The sequence below is a fragment of the Labrus bergylta genome, chromosome 9 (assembly GCF_963930695.1).
Source record: "Labrus bergylta chromosome 9, fLabBer1.1, whole genome shotgun sequence".
Taxonomy (NCBI): domain Eukaryota; kingdom Metazoa; phylum Chordata; class Actinopteri; order Labriformes; family Labridae; genus Labrus; species Labrus bergylta.
This window is the reverse complement of record NC_089203.1, coordinates 30,161,459-30,176,717: the sequence shown is the minus strand read 5'-3', so window position 1 is coordinate 30,176,717 and position 15,259 is coordinate 30,161,459. Positions and strand designations below refer to the sequence as shown.

At 42.7% G+C, this 15,259-nt stretch overlaps 1 protein-coding gene across 6 annotated transcripts in view; it reads left to right on the top strand.

Moving 5' to 3' along the window:
* lingo2 (leucine rich repeat and Ig domain containing 2) overlaps positions 1 to 15,259 on the top strand; it is a 247,861-nt gene that overhangs the window by 104,527 nt on the left and 128,075 nt on the right. The window contains exon 4 of one of the 6 annotated variants that reach the window (XM_020652520.3): positions 8,088 to 8,210. The exons of the other annotated variants lie outside the window; for them this stretch is intronic. The gene's annotated coding sequence lies outside the window, so the exon portion shown is untranslated. The remainder of the gene's footprint in view (positions 1 to 8,087; positions 8,211 to 15,259) is intronic. 6 annotated transcript variants of the gene reach the window in all.

Below are 15,259 nucleotides of genomic sequence, written 5' to 3'. Positions count from 1 at the left end.
TTTCTAGTCTTCTGACGACTCAAAGCGCTTTTACACCGCAGGTCAAACCTACATATTCACACACTGATGGTAGAGGCTGCTGAGTAAAGAGTCCATCAGTATTAACTCATCCATTCACACACATTCACACACTGATGGTAGAGGCTGCTGAGTAAAGAGTCCATCAGTATTAACTCATCCGTTCATACACATTCATACGCTGCGGACGAAGCAGCCGGAGAAATTCAGGGTTAAGTGTCCTGCCCAAGGAGACATCGGACATGTGGCTGCAGGAGCTGGGGTTGAGAGACGACCGACTCTATTACAGCCACCCAGGTGCCGGACCAAATATCTTAAACTGTGATTGGCTATTTGCCTAGTCTGGCCATTTTGTATGTGTGCACATCGCGCCTCAGGTCGCCCCTGCATAAGTCAGTGCCTCGGTTGGGACACCCCATTCAAAAAGTCTGGACACGCCCCTGTTTACAGTCGAGCCAAGACTCTCAAACCTTCTGCAAGTATTGTGCACGAACCGCATATTGACTAAAATTCTTCTCATTGTCTACTTTCTTTAAAATGTTCTGGAGAGAAAATTGTCTCCTTACGACTCAATGTGGAGCTGCCAATCAAGCCTTAGCACAACTTGATATGAAGCTGAAGCTACACCTTAAAGTACTGAGGGGCTTTTCGTGTCCTTTAACCTTTTTTTTTTCCTGTGAAATCTACCATAAAAGATATGCTCTGGAGTGACCCATTGGGGGTTACTGTCAGGAGTGATGTGTCTTTTAGACATGAAATATGTTCTCTGTCATACGAAGTCGCTTAGGGTAACTGATGATACCGAGGAGTTATTATCTGAACCTTTCTTCCTATGAACTAATCTAGCTGGCTGCTTCTATACTCTATCTATTTATCATATCCACCATGGCTGTCTGCCAGTGAAATATTTACCCGAGTCATGTTTCTGAGGCAAAGGTATACCTGAAGATACTCCTTTATATCTCCTCCTTTTTCTCCCCCTCCGTCTCTTTGTCGTTATCGTTCATACTCACCCATGTGCATGTGACATCAAACATGCGCTGTGTAATGCGTCAGAGCTCCTTGATGGATTAAGGGCAGCACTTGTAAATAGACTGATTTAATCCTCCGCCTTCTGGAGATGAATGGTAACCAGTGCAGTTAACCAGATGTAGATCACTATAGTTCAAATCCGCAAATGCTGAAATCACAGGGGATCAGCCGAACCAAGTGTCCGCTGGCTCGGAGGGATTGAAGTACAACGGTGACAACAGAAAAGGGTGTTGTTAAACATGGAGGCCGAGTGGGACTCAGAGCCACGTCCAGTGTGTTCATACACTTCAGTCCAGCCTCCATATGAAAAGCTTTTTGCTGTTAATGGGAAACAGTCAGCGCCACAAAGTGATTTCTGTGCTTTACACATTCACACTGGTATCAAAAGTATTTACAAGTTTGTACTCCTCCGTGTAGCTTTCTAAAAAACCCACAGGTCCTCTTTACACAGCTAGTTTTCAAAATGACTCATGGGGGTGTCGGGGTATTGGAGATGTGACAATTTTGCAACACGTATAAATGGTAAATGGACTGCACTCACACAGCACTGGTCTCGTCTTCCAACCACTCAGAGCGCGCTGCGCTGCAGAAAACATTCACCCTTTCACACATGCAGTTTAATTCATGCGGAGGGCTGCTATGCGACGTGCCCATCACATTCAAACACATTTACACACTGATGGCCGATCTACAGTAGGGTTCATGATCTCGTCCGATGACGCATCAACATGTGGACTTCAGGGGGGGGGCGCTGGTAGCCTAGTGGTTATGACGCCATGTACAGAGGCTGTTGCCCTTGGGTTCGAATCGACCTCGGCCCTTTGCTGCATGTCGTCGCCCACTCTTCCCTCCCAAAGCTTCCTGTCTCTCTTCAGCTGTCCTCTCTAATAAAGGCGAGTGGACGAGTAGTATAGCACTTTATTTAGTTTGCATCAATTTAATCCCAAGACTCTTAAAAACCTAATGTTTCTATTATCTTGTGTTGCTTTGATTACATTTTCTCTGTTTAGGTTAAAATATGCCTGAAGGGGGCGCCAGGAGTGTAGTGGTTGGTGCGCACGCCCCACATGCACAGGCTGTGGTCTTTCAGGCGGGCAGCCCGGGTTTGAGTCCCACCTGTGGCTCCTTTCACTAAAGACCCGTTTCCACCAAGCGGCGCGGGTTGGTTCAGTACAGTTTGGTATGTTAAACCCTGATCTTGCTTGGGTTTCCAAAGCCAACCGTACCCTTATTTGGTAAGCAGAGAGTCAGCTGCGAAATAGTGTGACATCATAGCAGCCCAACACAGTGTAGCCCGCTATTAATTAAGTTCAACGAAGAAGAAGAACGGGACACAGGAAACAAAAGGGACCCTTTGGGGTCAGAGCGGTACCCTTGGCACTCCAACAGAAGGGTACCAAAAAAGTAGGACGGTACGGATCACTTATTTTGGTTCCATTCCCAACTTTTGATGGTGGAAATGCCAATAAATGGGTACCATACCAAACGGGACTGAACTGGACCGCTTGGTGGAAACGTGGCTTAAGTCAATGGTTCTCAACTGGTGGGTCGGGACCCAGAGGTGGGTCACGGAGCCATTTTCAGTGGGTTGTGAATGTGTGCCTGGAAAAAAGCTTGTGTAAAAAATGTCTCTGAAACACTTTTCAAACATGTTTGTTTTGTGCGGTTTCTTACTTCTGTCACATGTTTTGTACTGACTGAGGTCCAAACTCCACAATCTTTCAATAAAAATAAATCTAATTGGTCGAAAAGAGGTTAGACGAGCTGAGAACCACTGTTGGCCAGTCTCTCTCTCTCTCTCTCTCTCTCTGTTTGATTTACGACTCGATCCACTGGCCTGTCTCTACCATAAAGGCACAAAAAGCCCCCCCATCCAAAAAAAGACTATATATATATATATGTAATTTAATCATTAAAAAAATCTGAGATTGTATCGTTTAACTGTTAGTTCTTTTGACGATCTTAGAATAGAGTATTTTAAAGCTCTTCATTTAAATAAAGAAAGCATGGTGTAGACGTTTGTAGATGCTCGGGGATCAATTAGCTGACTGAAGCTCTCTCGACCTCGATCACATGGATTCAGTCATTTGCATTAGTCATTATGCTCTCTACATTGTTATTTCAGGATTATCTCCCTTATTTCAGAACACTTTAATGTGTTGCTTATAGCCTGCTTCATCAACTGAATCAATACCACCAGACCCACGGGACGACTGCTAAGCCTTTCCTCAATGTGGCGGTGACGGGTCTTCACCTCGCAGTGACAGAAATCAAGAAATCGCTCTGTTCATTCGACAAGAGAGGCCAACAGTGATAGATAACTGCGGTTTGTCTCACCACAGTGTTAATTAATTAGGATTATGAGGGATTTGTAGATTTCCCAACCTCTGAGAAAGACCTAAAAATGAAAGTTGAATCAGGAGTCATGGAGCTTGTAGTTTAAAGACGAGGAGAGCTCGCCGGGAGGGGGTTTAAAGTCTGGGGTCGTGTGTGAGGCCGGGAGGTCGCGCGCCGCTCTTCTGATGTGCTTTCTTAATTACCCTTATTGAATTCATTATTTATTTGCACTGTTGAACCTGCTTAACCTTGCTGCCCTTCAGCGAAAGATGATTTAGGAGGCTACGGGGAGTTAGCTGAGACCTCCACCTTTCGGGAGGATGTCCAAGTTCTCTTCACCTCTGAGTAGTCGTCAAGTGGAATTAATCACCGTTTAAGAAACAGAGCAGACGATGAAAATCAGACTCGTATTAATAATTATAGTTCATGATATCCGCATCATTCAAATGTGTTGCATCAATAAAAATATCCACATTACAAAAGGTTATATTAAAAAGAGTACCGTACTGATTAAGGTAAAGAGATTCCTTCTCTATTCTGATATGCAAATGTGGTGTCAGTGCTCCCTGTCAGTCGTGTCATTATGTCTCGGTTGAGGTCCCGCCGTGACATATCTGTCATGCGTTCGGCCCCGACATGTCAAAATAACTCATCACACAGTTCATACAGAAAAGACAGGCTACATGGTTTGGGAAAAAAAAAAACATTAAAGTGCGATGGACGGAAAATACAGACCTCTATTAACAATGAAAAAAAACGTATCTGGTTATTAGTGGAATATGCAGTTCATCATGTGGAAGCATGACTTCACCTCGATGAATATAATCAATGAATGAGGAGATGCTGCTTTGTTTTGATGTTTTGACATGTTTATGTTTATGTATTAAGAGGGGGGGGGTCCTTTGTTAAATATGGACAATATGTGCAAGAAGTAATAACAGTTTAGTTTCAATATGCTAAACTTTTGTCTTATAACGATAGTACCCTCAAAAGAATCTGCAAAACATTGGTGATTGAGTATGTCAATTTTCCTAAATAATAAAACTACTTTGCAAGTGAAAGGATCAAACACTGGTTTTCAGGGTTCAGCTAACATTAGAAGTGCTAACACTGAGAGCCGTCTGTCCTCCTTAAAGGTTAATAGAGCTAATATATAATATTAAATATATATGTTAAATATATATATTAAAAGGTTAATATATGTAACTCTGACACCTAGTGTTTAAAATGGGTACTGCAGTCTAAATTCTAAACATTGTAGAGAGATGTCACTGAAGCTTCAGTGTTTATCCAGCTCTGCATGGGTCTGTAAACCTTTCTGTGTTCTAACCTCTCTCCATTTTTCAAAAGCATCTCCAATATTGATCCTAGTTTGAGCACGTTTCTGCTCGTGGAGCTTATTAGAAACATGCAGAGGCTTTTTAGGTCGGGTACAATCACTTCTATCTGAACCACTTCTCTTGACCGCTTCCATCGCTGCAACACCTGTTGACCTGATAACTGCTCTCATACCTGACAAACCGAGGGGCGTCCAAAACGGCCGTGTAGGGGGTGCTTTAAAACCACCTACCTTCTCTGGTCCAAACAAATCCAGAGCATTCAGGAGCAGAATCTAAAGTTAGAAGGAGGACATACTGGCTGCTGCATTGTTGTTAATGAATCCAAAGAACAGGAGGAACATCAGGCTTCATGATCAAACAATGCTTTCTATCTGTCATCACTTCACTCCGTTATGTTGCGGTTCTCTGTGTAGGTCTCCCTTTTTCTCTGCAGGAGCGTGCATCACATGTTATCATTCAGATTTGATATCTTTATTATGTTTAATTTATGGGTTCTCTGTGGGAAACAACAACATTTTTATTTTGCCTAGTCAAACTGTCGGACATTTTGTAAAAAGTTAAAAATGTCTTTGCCAGTTTTTTAAGCATCTTGTTGCCACGTAACATCTTCGTACGTCTGATGCTAGTTCATTTCTTGAAGCTGGTTCACAGCTATCTGGCATCCCGCTGCTTTCTGCCTCTTCATGGCTGCTAGTCTGTAAAAATTTGTCCGTCAAAAAAAGTTCTTGCACATCTCTGTTTTGAAGACCAATCATGAAGTGAAAGTTGTTGGGTAGCTTCCAGCGATGCCTTTCAATAACCCTTTTCTGGCAACAAGTACAAAAAAAAATCAAATTTTTTGGCAAAAGGGTTGGTTAAAAGTAAACATGCGCTCAAGATTTGGCTAAAAAAAGCCAACCATGAGTGTTGCAGTATCTTAATATCTGAAGAAAAGTTAGACTTTAATTATGTCAGACGGGAATTAGAGCTCAGAAATCTCTCCAGAAGAGTCTGACACCTAAATCAGGGTTTGCAAAATGACATTGAGTTGCCAGAAAGAGTTGGAAAAAAAAAATGGAGGAGTGCTTTGAAATGAGTTATAAAGCCTGAGCATAGAACACCTATCAGCTCCACTCCATTGGGCAAATGTGTCTGTTTACTCCAAGTCCTTGAAGGGGCTCTGCTTTTCAGCTTGCCAGCGACTGGAACACATCTCACGGTCACATTTGCTTTCTGTTGCCATGGCAGTGCAGGCAGGAGTCGCTAGATAGTAATGATCATTTCTGCACACCTTTAGCATCCAACTCACTCCTGGCAAAATGCACGGAGACAGAGAGAGAGCGAGAGAGAGAGACAGACAGACAGAGAGAGAGTGAGAGAAAAGCATGCAGCAATTTGTGCATCTGTCTGTCTCAAGAATTGAAGGAGGCAGAGCTCTGCAGTTTCAGGATTCAGTGACAGAAAGAAGGATCAAAAACACCCCCTAAATGTTGGGCGGTTGGATTCTCACACCCCAAAGGCCTCCTGGCATAGTAGATTATTTATTAATGTGTTGGTCCCGCTCCTTCATAGATGCTGTGTGAATGATTCATGAGTTAATTTATACAGTAAATAACAAAAGGTGAACCAGTCCGTCCATACATCGGGAGCTTGGCCAAATAAAGCGTAACCCCTGTTTCTAACCTCTGCATGGCATATTTACTCATCAAGAATGTATGAAGCATTTCAGCAGACCTTCATTAAGCTTCACATGCCCAAGTCGTCGTCTTATTTGAGTCCAAGTAACTTTCTTTTTCCTGTGTACATCTCACAGTTAAAGGCGAATTAGCATAAGGAAATAGCCTGCGAAGACTTTCCTTTATCTTGCGAGTGGAGGACTTTGAAGGAGTTTCTGTCTTCCACTTCTCATTAGTACCGACTGTGATTCTGTGGCAACTCTGTAGGGTGTGCCGTGAAAGGCGAGAGAGAAATGTATTCAGATCAAACTGAATTATGAAGTAGCCCTGGAAAATTGGGGTCAGTGATGGATCCCTTTGATTTTTTTTTTCTTTCTTTCTTGCAGCCATGTGTCCATAGAACCGAGGTCTGGTTTGAAATCTGAATTCAGTGGAGGTAGTGCAGCTCCAAACATCACAGTCACTGGATCAACAAGAACAAATCTTTCATTAGTGAGTTAAGGCCGGGTAGATTTAAGGGGGTCTTCTTGCACAAATATGGACAATATGTGCAAGAAGTAATAACAGTTTAGTTTCAATATGCTAAACTTTTGTCTTATAACGATAGTACCCTCAAAAGAATCTGCAAAACATTGGTGATTGAGTATGTCAATTTTCCTAAATAATAAAACTACTTTGCAAGTGAAAGGATCAAACACTGGTTTTCAGGGTTCAGCTAACATTAGAAGTGCTAACACTGAGAGCCGTCTGTCCTCCTTAAAGGTTAATAGAGCAATATGTAACTCTGACACCTAGTGTTTAAAATGGGTACTGCAGTCTAAATTCTAAACATTGTAGAGAGCTGTCACTGAAGCTTCAGTGTTTATCCAGCTCTGCATGGGTCTGTAAACCTTTCTGTGTTCTAACCTCTCTCCATTTTTCAAAAGCATCTCCAATATTGATCCTAGTTTGAGCACGTTTCTGCTCGTGGAGCTTATTAGAAACATGCAGAGGCTTTTTAGGTCGGGTACAATCACTTCTATCTGAACCACTTCTCTTGACCCGCTTCCATCGCTGCAACACCTGTTGACCTGATAACTGCTCTCATATCTGACAAACTGAGGGGCGTCCAAAACGGCCGTGTAGGGGGTGCTTTAAAAGCGCCTACCTTCTCTGGTCCAAACAAATCCAGAACATTCAGGAGCAGAATCTAAAGTTAGAAGGAGGACATACTGGCTGCTGCATTGTTGTCAGAGAAGCCAGCACTTCAACATAGCATGTTTCCTTAATGTCTGATCAGATAGTAAGATACCTTTATCATCTCAGTCTCTACATTTAACGTCCACATGCCTGTGCTGGTTATGCATTGGTCAGGTCAAGTGGTTATATTACTGACGTAGCAAACTAAAAACTCTTTAAATCAACATCTCACTTTTTATCCAGCAGTGGAAGCAAGAGGTTCAAAAGCATGTCCCACTTTTTAATGTAAATACACGTGTACATTACAAAGCATTATTATTATAATTATTATATAATTATTAATGGAGATGGATATAGATCTCAGTCTCAATGGAGAAATAATTATGATCATTTATCTGCCATTCCCACAGTGTCTTATATAATTATGGATCGGGAGAGCTGTAATTGAACTAAAAGCACTTTGCAGTGTATTGCAAGGGAAGAACTGCTTTAGCACAGACTCTTTTTTTTTTTTTTTTCATCTTAGCACTCAGCAAGCAGGACCTCATGCGGTGCCACGCAGGAGGTCCGGAACAATCTGGGCTTGTGACCTCTCCTCAAAAGAAAAACAAGCAACGAGCACATCCATGACAAGTCTTTTGGCCTCCCGGTGAGTGAAACACTGGTGTCAAAGCACCACCAGTCATCTGCCTCTTTTTATAATAATCACGATTTCTACTAAACAGCGTTGGCGCCAGTCCCGCCTGGATGCCCATCCCCTCGGTGGACCCTCTTTAAAAGAAGAACAAGGGAAAAAAGAGGCCATAATGGTTTCCACAACTACCTCCAATTACCAGGGAGGCATGGTGTCACTATTCATTAGTTATCATTATGTATATTTGCATGAGTAATGAGGGAGAAAGAGAACAGGTGAGGCGCTTCCTCGCTGTTGCAGATGATAAAGTTGCAGCTCGACGTCTCTGATTACAAACCATTAAATGGCGACGGCGGCGCCTCACAGTCAGCCGCATCAATCATCACAGGAGAGCATGGACACCTGCGACCGGCGAGGGAGGACCACGGTTACCTCGGCTCCAAACATATCCATCATGCTAGCATTAACAAATAGTTGTCTTTATTTAACTGATATCAACTTGAATGAAACAAGATGATGTTCGTCAGATGAAGCAATCAATTCATATCAAGGAAACTTTCCATTTTTATATTACAATGACCCAACGGTAATCCAACATGAGCCCTTTAGCAACATTTAGCACAGTGGCAAGAAAAGACTTCCTTAAAGAGGCAGAAATCTTTGGGCAAAACCAGACTCATGATGAACAGACATCTGCCGAAACTGTACCGGGCTTGAAAAATGGGATAGAGAAAGATACAGGAAGAAGGATAGGGACAAACGAGGGAGGAGTCCAGGCAGGCCGTCCACTAACAATCCCAAGGACCCTATGAGACCTGAGAGCTCAGGAGCTCCCACGTACAAAGCTGGGTGGTTGTTTTAATGCCATATGATGGTTCACTGTGTCAAAGTGGGACTCGGCTTTCAAAAGCCAAAAAGTAAAAACTTTGGTCTCCTAGCAACAGTTTGCATCGTGGTCCACAGCGAGGAGGTTCCTGGGTTCCTGTGTGGACTGTGCATGTTCTCCTCGTGCATGTGTGGGTTCTCTCTGGGTACTCCGGCGTCCAAAGACATGCTCGTTAGGTTAACTGCTGACTCTAAATTACCCGTGAGTGTCTGTGAGTGTGGCTGGTTGTCTGTCTCTATATGTCAGCTCTGTGATTGGCTGGTGAACAGTTCAGGGTGTAACCCCACATCTCGCCCAATGACAGCTGGAATCAGCTCCAACACCCCCGCAGCCCCAAATGGGAAAAAGGGGTGTGGTGTATATAATGGATGGATGGAACAGTTGTGCTGCAGCACCAAACGAGTGCCCGTTTCTTTTTTTTTCTCCTTCATTTGGCCGAGAACCAAAGCACGTTTTCATTTTCCAAACAAATGAACAATGTAGATGAAATAATACTTCTGCAATCATGATTAATGGCACACACTGAAAAGTGTCACACAATTAACTAAGAATAAATACGAGTGTGTTACTTCACATTATGCTAATTTAAAATATAATGTACAGTTTGTGAATGCTGTTTGAACAATGACAACCAAATGCTGATAACATGCACCTTACCAGGGCTTTCAAGCAAAGCAGCGTGAACGGGCTCATAATCAAAGTTGACTTCTATAAATGTGTTAATTTTACACACGTTTAAAAACATAAAGCTGCTAATAATGGCCAATGATGTCGCCCCCCCCCGAAGTAGACATCCCGAAGGAAAGCAGCAGAGCTTAATAAATGAAATGTAAAAAAAGTTCTGTAACTCACTGATGCAAGAAATTGGGGTACAAATTGTGATCCTGCATAACGTTGAAAGGTGGAAATTAAAGGCCCGTTTTTTCTGCAGAGGTCAACTCTTTAACAGACATTTGCTGTTACATACTTAAAATATGGAAATCCATCACAGACCATATGCTGTTTGTGATTTTTTTGCACTCTGCGCTCTGAAAACGTTTCCCAGCCACACAGGAGGCCCCCTCATGCTCTGCCAGCCACTAAATGCACCGCTTTATGTTAACTCAGGTAAAAACAGCAAACATTTGTTGCCTGATTTCAACAGAATTGCATCCAGATGTTTTGAGTCCAGATGCACCGGTGTATGCTTCCACCATCTATAGACCCATCTACCAAGATGTGTTCGACTGGTTACGCATCTTTGTTCGCTTCACACAATAGCTATTGTGAGGGAAAAAACCATGCAATACTGCCAAAGTATGTGTGTGCATGTGTTATCCCAGATACTATACCTTCATCAAATATGTATTCAAACCTCTGGGGAGGAGAAGCCAGCTGTTGTGCTGCCCTATTTTTACTGCGATTCTGCTGCCTTTTGAATCCTTGAAGCAAGAACTTATCTGCCCTAGGGGTCCTGGAAACTACCCCCCTGCTACCCTGGCAGAAGAGATAATTGACTAACCTGCATGTGTCAGAGATTGTTTGATTAATCACACAGGGGGCAGCAGGTATGTAAGGCTTGCTAAGCAGAAGCGTCCGCTGATTGGAAATGTCACAGATTTGATCCAAAATATAGCCATCTCTCTCTCTCTTATGAAACGCCCTTGAGTTAACGCCTGCATCACAACCGGCTCCAGGTGTGCCTCTTCTGGGACGCTCCAGGCTCTGAATCATCCGGCGAGATATCTACATTTGTGTCTCAGAGGGATGGGAGACATTTTAATTACCCTGTTTAGGTGTTATGATTGATTTGGTTTGAAGTGCCTCGGAAAAAAAATCACAGCTTTTCTATACATGGGAAAGTAGTAAACAAATGGAGAGAAGAATTGATTATCCCCGTAGGACACATTGTGTGAGTATGTGAGGGGGTTATAGCCTTTTAGCTTATTTTCTATAAATGTTCTCACACATATTTATTGCCCCCCTTTATACACAAATCCATGCATGTAGCCGTGTTGCTGTAATTTAAAGCAATAGGTGAGAGGAGAAATCGATTTGAAAATGTAAAACTGAAGCTGTGGTAGTTTCAAGGTCATGCGCTCTTTTCAGCGAATGAATAGTCAATGCGCTCCGTTCATTCAGAGCAGTATGTATGCATGTGTCATGAATGTGGAAATGACATTATGCAATATGTCTCCTCTTCACGGCTCCTCGTTGAGGTCAGAGGTTTTCACAAAGGCCTTTTTGTCAAACGCCTCTCCTGAAGGATACAGCAGTAAGACTTTTCACAATGGCATATTACTGCTGCTGCGCTCTGATGTAACCGCGTCTGCGCTCGTGTTGGAATGTCGAACATACATGAAAATGTATGTGGGAGTAGTTCAAAATGACCCTTTAAAGATCCTGTATTGTCATTATGTTCACCATTCAACCTGCAGAGCTTTACATGATTTACAGCTCAAAAAACATCTTATTTATCTTAACTGGCGTCAATAAAAAGCCTTATTTCAGCCTCTGCTGTGTCTTTAGGCGCCCCACAAAGCGTGCTGACTCTCTGATGATTGGCCAGCTCTCTGGAAGCGTTCAGGGGGAGGCAGAACGCTGCAGGGCTGCCAGGGGAGGGCTGAGGTTTCATCGGCTGATGTAGAGGCTTGAAACCGACTGATGAAATTCTTTGAACTATGGAGTGAAGCTGTTTAGCGCCCTCTGCAGACTCATCCTGGAATTACTCCAACATGCGTTTAACTCGTGATCACACATCCAGCATTGTAGCGCCATATTGGAGTTTGAAAATGGGGTCAGCATTATAGGTCGACTTTAACATTAACATGTCTCTTTCCAGATCACAAACATGTCACAGGGCGTACTTTAAAACTGCAAAATTCTGTTTTGATTACTTATTTAAGTTTCCTTTTCTTTTTGTCTTGATTTCAACACTTCAGTTTCAGTCTTATTAGAAAGTCCTTCCTCTCAGACGTCTTAGTCAGCATGAGCAGAGAAAAGGTCAGGCTACTGTCTCAGATCCTCTGACATTAACGAGGACTGAAAATCGATTGTCTGCTTTGTGGGGGAAAATGGACTTAATGTCTGCACATTGTTTTGATTCACAGTCAGACTTGAGACAATATATACATATATATATATATATATATATATATATATATATATATGCAGAGCTTGACAATTTCTTAAACACACAAAACACTCCGTTGTCCAAACAGTATGTCGGCGGTTTCTTTGTGTCGATGATTCTGACAGATCGAGATGTTACAAAATGGCACTGCTAGCTCCGTTAACGATTTCAATACACCATGAATGCGGGAAATTTGTGATTGACATGTGAGAGCTGCCATACCCACACAGTCCTGAGAAATGACCAGAGCTGCAGAATAAGATGTTTTTGACGATGTTTTTGAGTAATTATGAATGTTTATTTACACTCAGATTTTCGTAGAAGCTTAATGATACATTACATTTTAATATTTCAACTCCGGTTCCCAGGGGCTTTACTTTGAGAGATCTGCCTTACCCTCCATAATGATCCAGTTCCTGTATTACTTTCAAGATGCATTATTGTGTGACCTGAAGCGACAGCTCGTCGACGATATAACGAGAAGACAATGTCAGCGTTTTAAGTGCGTCCTCATCAGAGACAAATTAAGCGACACTTTTTCCCCATTAACATTGAAACGAGCCTGATGGATTGATGAGCGCGTCGCCCCGTGCAAGTGTCTGCCTCGGACCTGCCATCTGGCGGGAAAAATGAAACAAGAGCTGCAAGGCATGTGACCATTTATTTTGTGAGGAGGGAAAGACGAGAGAGTCCTCGGAGCAGCATGAGGCCTCTGCAGAAAAAAAAGGTACGAGATGGAAAGGAAGGAGAACACTGAGGAGGCATTGTTACTCTGATGGATCAGATGTGAGCTTTTGGATATTTGACCCATAAATGAGGAGGAGGACTCATCTTTCATCAGATTTTTTTATCTGGTCGTTTAAGTACAAATGTGTGGTTCATTTTGGACTTTAGGTTTCTTTCCTGTTAATGATGAATTAGTGAAATCTCCTCTCAGGTTCTCTTGTCTCCTGTCAGGTTTTTCTTCTTCCCACATTGTCAGACGCTGCATATGCTTCGGCCCCCCCGCAGCTACAGTACACCCGGGGGGTCAGATACGAGGAGCTAGAAGGGGTGGCGTCTGCTAATCTGAGCCGTGCAGGCTTCAATCACAGAGGGAAAGAAGAGAGGGAGAGATAGAGAGAGAAGGCTATTTCCACTCTGTACAGACACAAAGGATGAACGAGATAGAGGAGCAGTTGTCAGATTTTAGTTTTTCCATAAATCACAGGACGTGTCAATCATCAAAGCCTGCGAGTAGATGAGATAAACAAGGTAGAGGTGTGCTTCTCATACTGTTTCTGCATTTTTATTATTTTATTATTATAACAGCACGCTCGTATGTCTTTCAGTTCAGGAAAACTCAAAACAAGTGTGTATAGAAACACTCGTTAATTATTGCATCAGAAAATAAAAAGACAGTAACTAGACGGGATGAGAACGAGAGTCTGGAGGGCTCGGAAGTTCAAACAAAGGTTTGGACTCGTCTGAAAAAAAAAAGGTAAAAAAAAATGGCTGTCAGGATGGATATGTTAAAAATATCAATACGTCTTCAAACAGCTGCGTAACAACCCGTATGTAGCGGCACAATCCGCCTTCTTCAGGGTGTAGTCAAGACCACAGTAACTGAGACCAAGACATACCCGAGACCAGAGTGCTCTGAGACAAGACCAAGACCAAGACCATAAATATCACTGAAAAATCTTCATCTTGTGTGCAAGGGGGTGTGTCACTTTTAGACTGTAACCAGATAATTAGGAGCACCTGAGCAGGTACGGTACAACTTTACACTCAGCTTAAGGTGGCTACACACTGGATGATTTTTGGCCTGATTTGATCCTTTAAACGGTTGAGGGGACGTGGTCTGATGTGCGGCTAGTTGCAAATGATGCAAAGACACGAAGATGTATCACAAGAATAATGATGAAAATGAGGGAAAACGAGATGAGCTCATTCCGTTTTATTCCAGACAGATTTTCAAAGTGATCAGAAGCAGAGGTGGAAATCAGAGACGGCATACGGAAACTGGAGGGTCAGAACATGGAGTGTCTTTCTCTGGCTCTCTCCCCCATCACCCCTCCAAAGAAGGAGATGAGTTTCATGTTACATCGGAAGACATTTTCTATTCATGCGTATCAGCTGACATGGGCAAAGCTGTTAGAGCTGAGACTGGACCCACATTATCTCCGGTTATAAGGTTTGAAATGAAATAATATAATGGTGAATGCACCATAAGATACATTACTCTACCCCACGGACATCAGAGCGCTTTTTGTCCCCTCTCTGCAGAACGAGTTAAAAGAAAAGTCAAGAGCATTATCAAGCGATAGTGGCATCGAACTGGTTACCAAGTTTTCTGAATTCAGAAGGTAAAACTCAAAGCTCAGGTCCAACATGAAATCCATATCTGATTGTAGTTTGATAAAGTGATGAAAAATATGATCATGAGTCTGTATACTGTGTTTAATTTTGAAATTGACAGGACACTGTGCATTTCCTGGTCTGACTTCATGTCCGACTCGTTCTATTCTGTCCAGCGTGACGCATGCTGCAGCTTGGTGTAGAAACACGAGCACTGACTAGAGTGGCAGCAAACTGCGCTGTAGTGCACGCACAGGAAGTCCGACTTAATAGCATCTGCAAGACTTTAAACGGGGATTCAAGTGATTGTTGTGAAGTATGAGAATGTCAAACTATATTATGAGCATAGAAAATATTTAACTAAAGAATGACTATTCAGTGTTCCTTTTTTATCCTGATCTTTCTAATGTGTAGGGTCTGCTCTCCGTTTGACCACTACCCCCTCGTTTTACACATCCACTGTCTGATTTAATGGAAGAGCGATCTGCAGAAACCAGTGGGTTGTTTTCCTGTTGTGTTCCAGTCGCTCAAGTGCATTACAGGCACATGGATGAACGCCCATTTGCCGGGTGTAAGTGTGCCTCCTAGTTGATATGAGTGATGGCTAATAGCAGCATGATAATGAGGTGGAGAGGACATGGCATTCTTGTGAGCGTATGTCACCCATTAAGAGACGCATCTCTGCCCGAGCAGAAGCGCGCCGCTTAATTGGCTCATTTCATCATG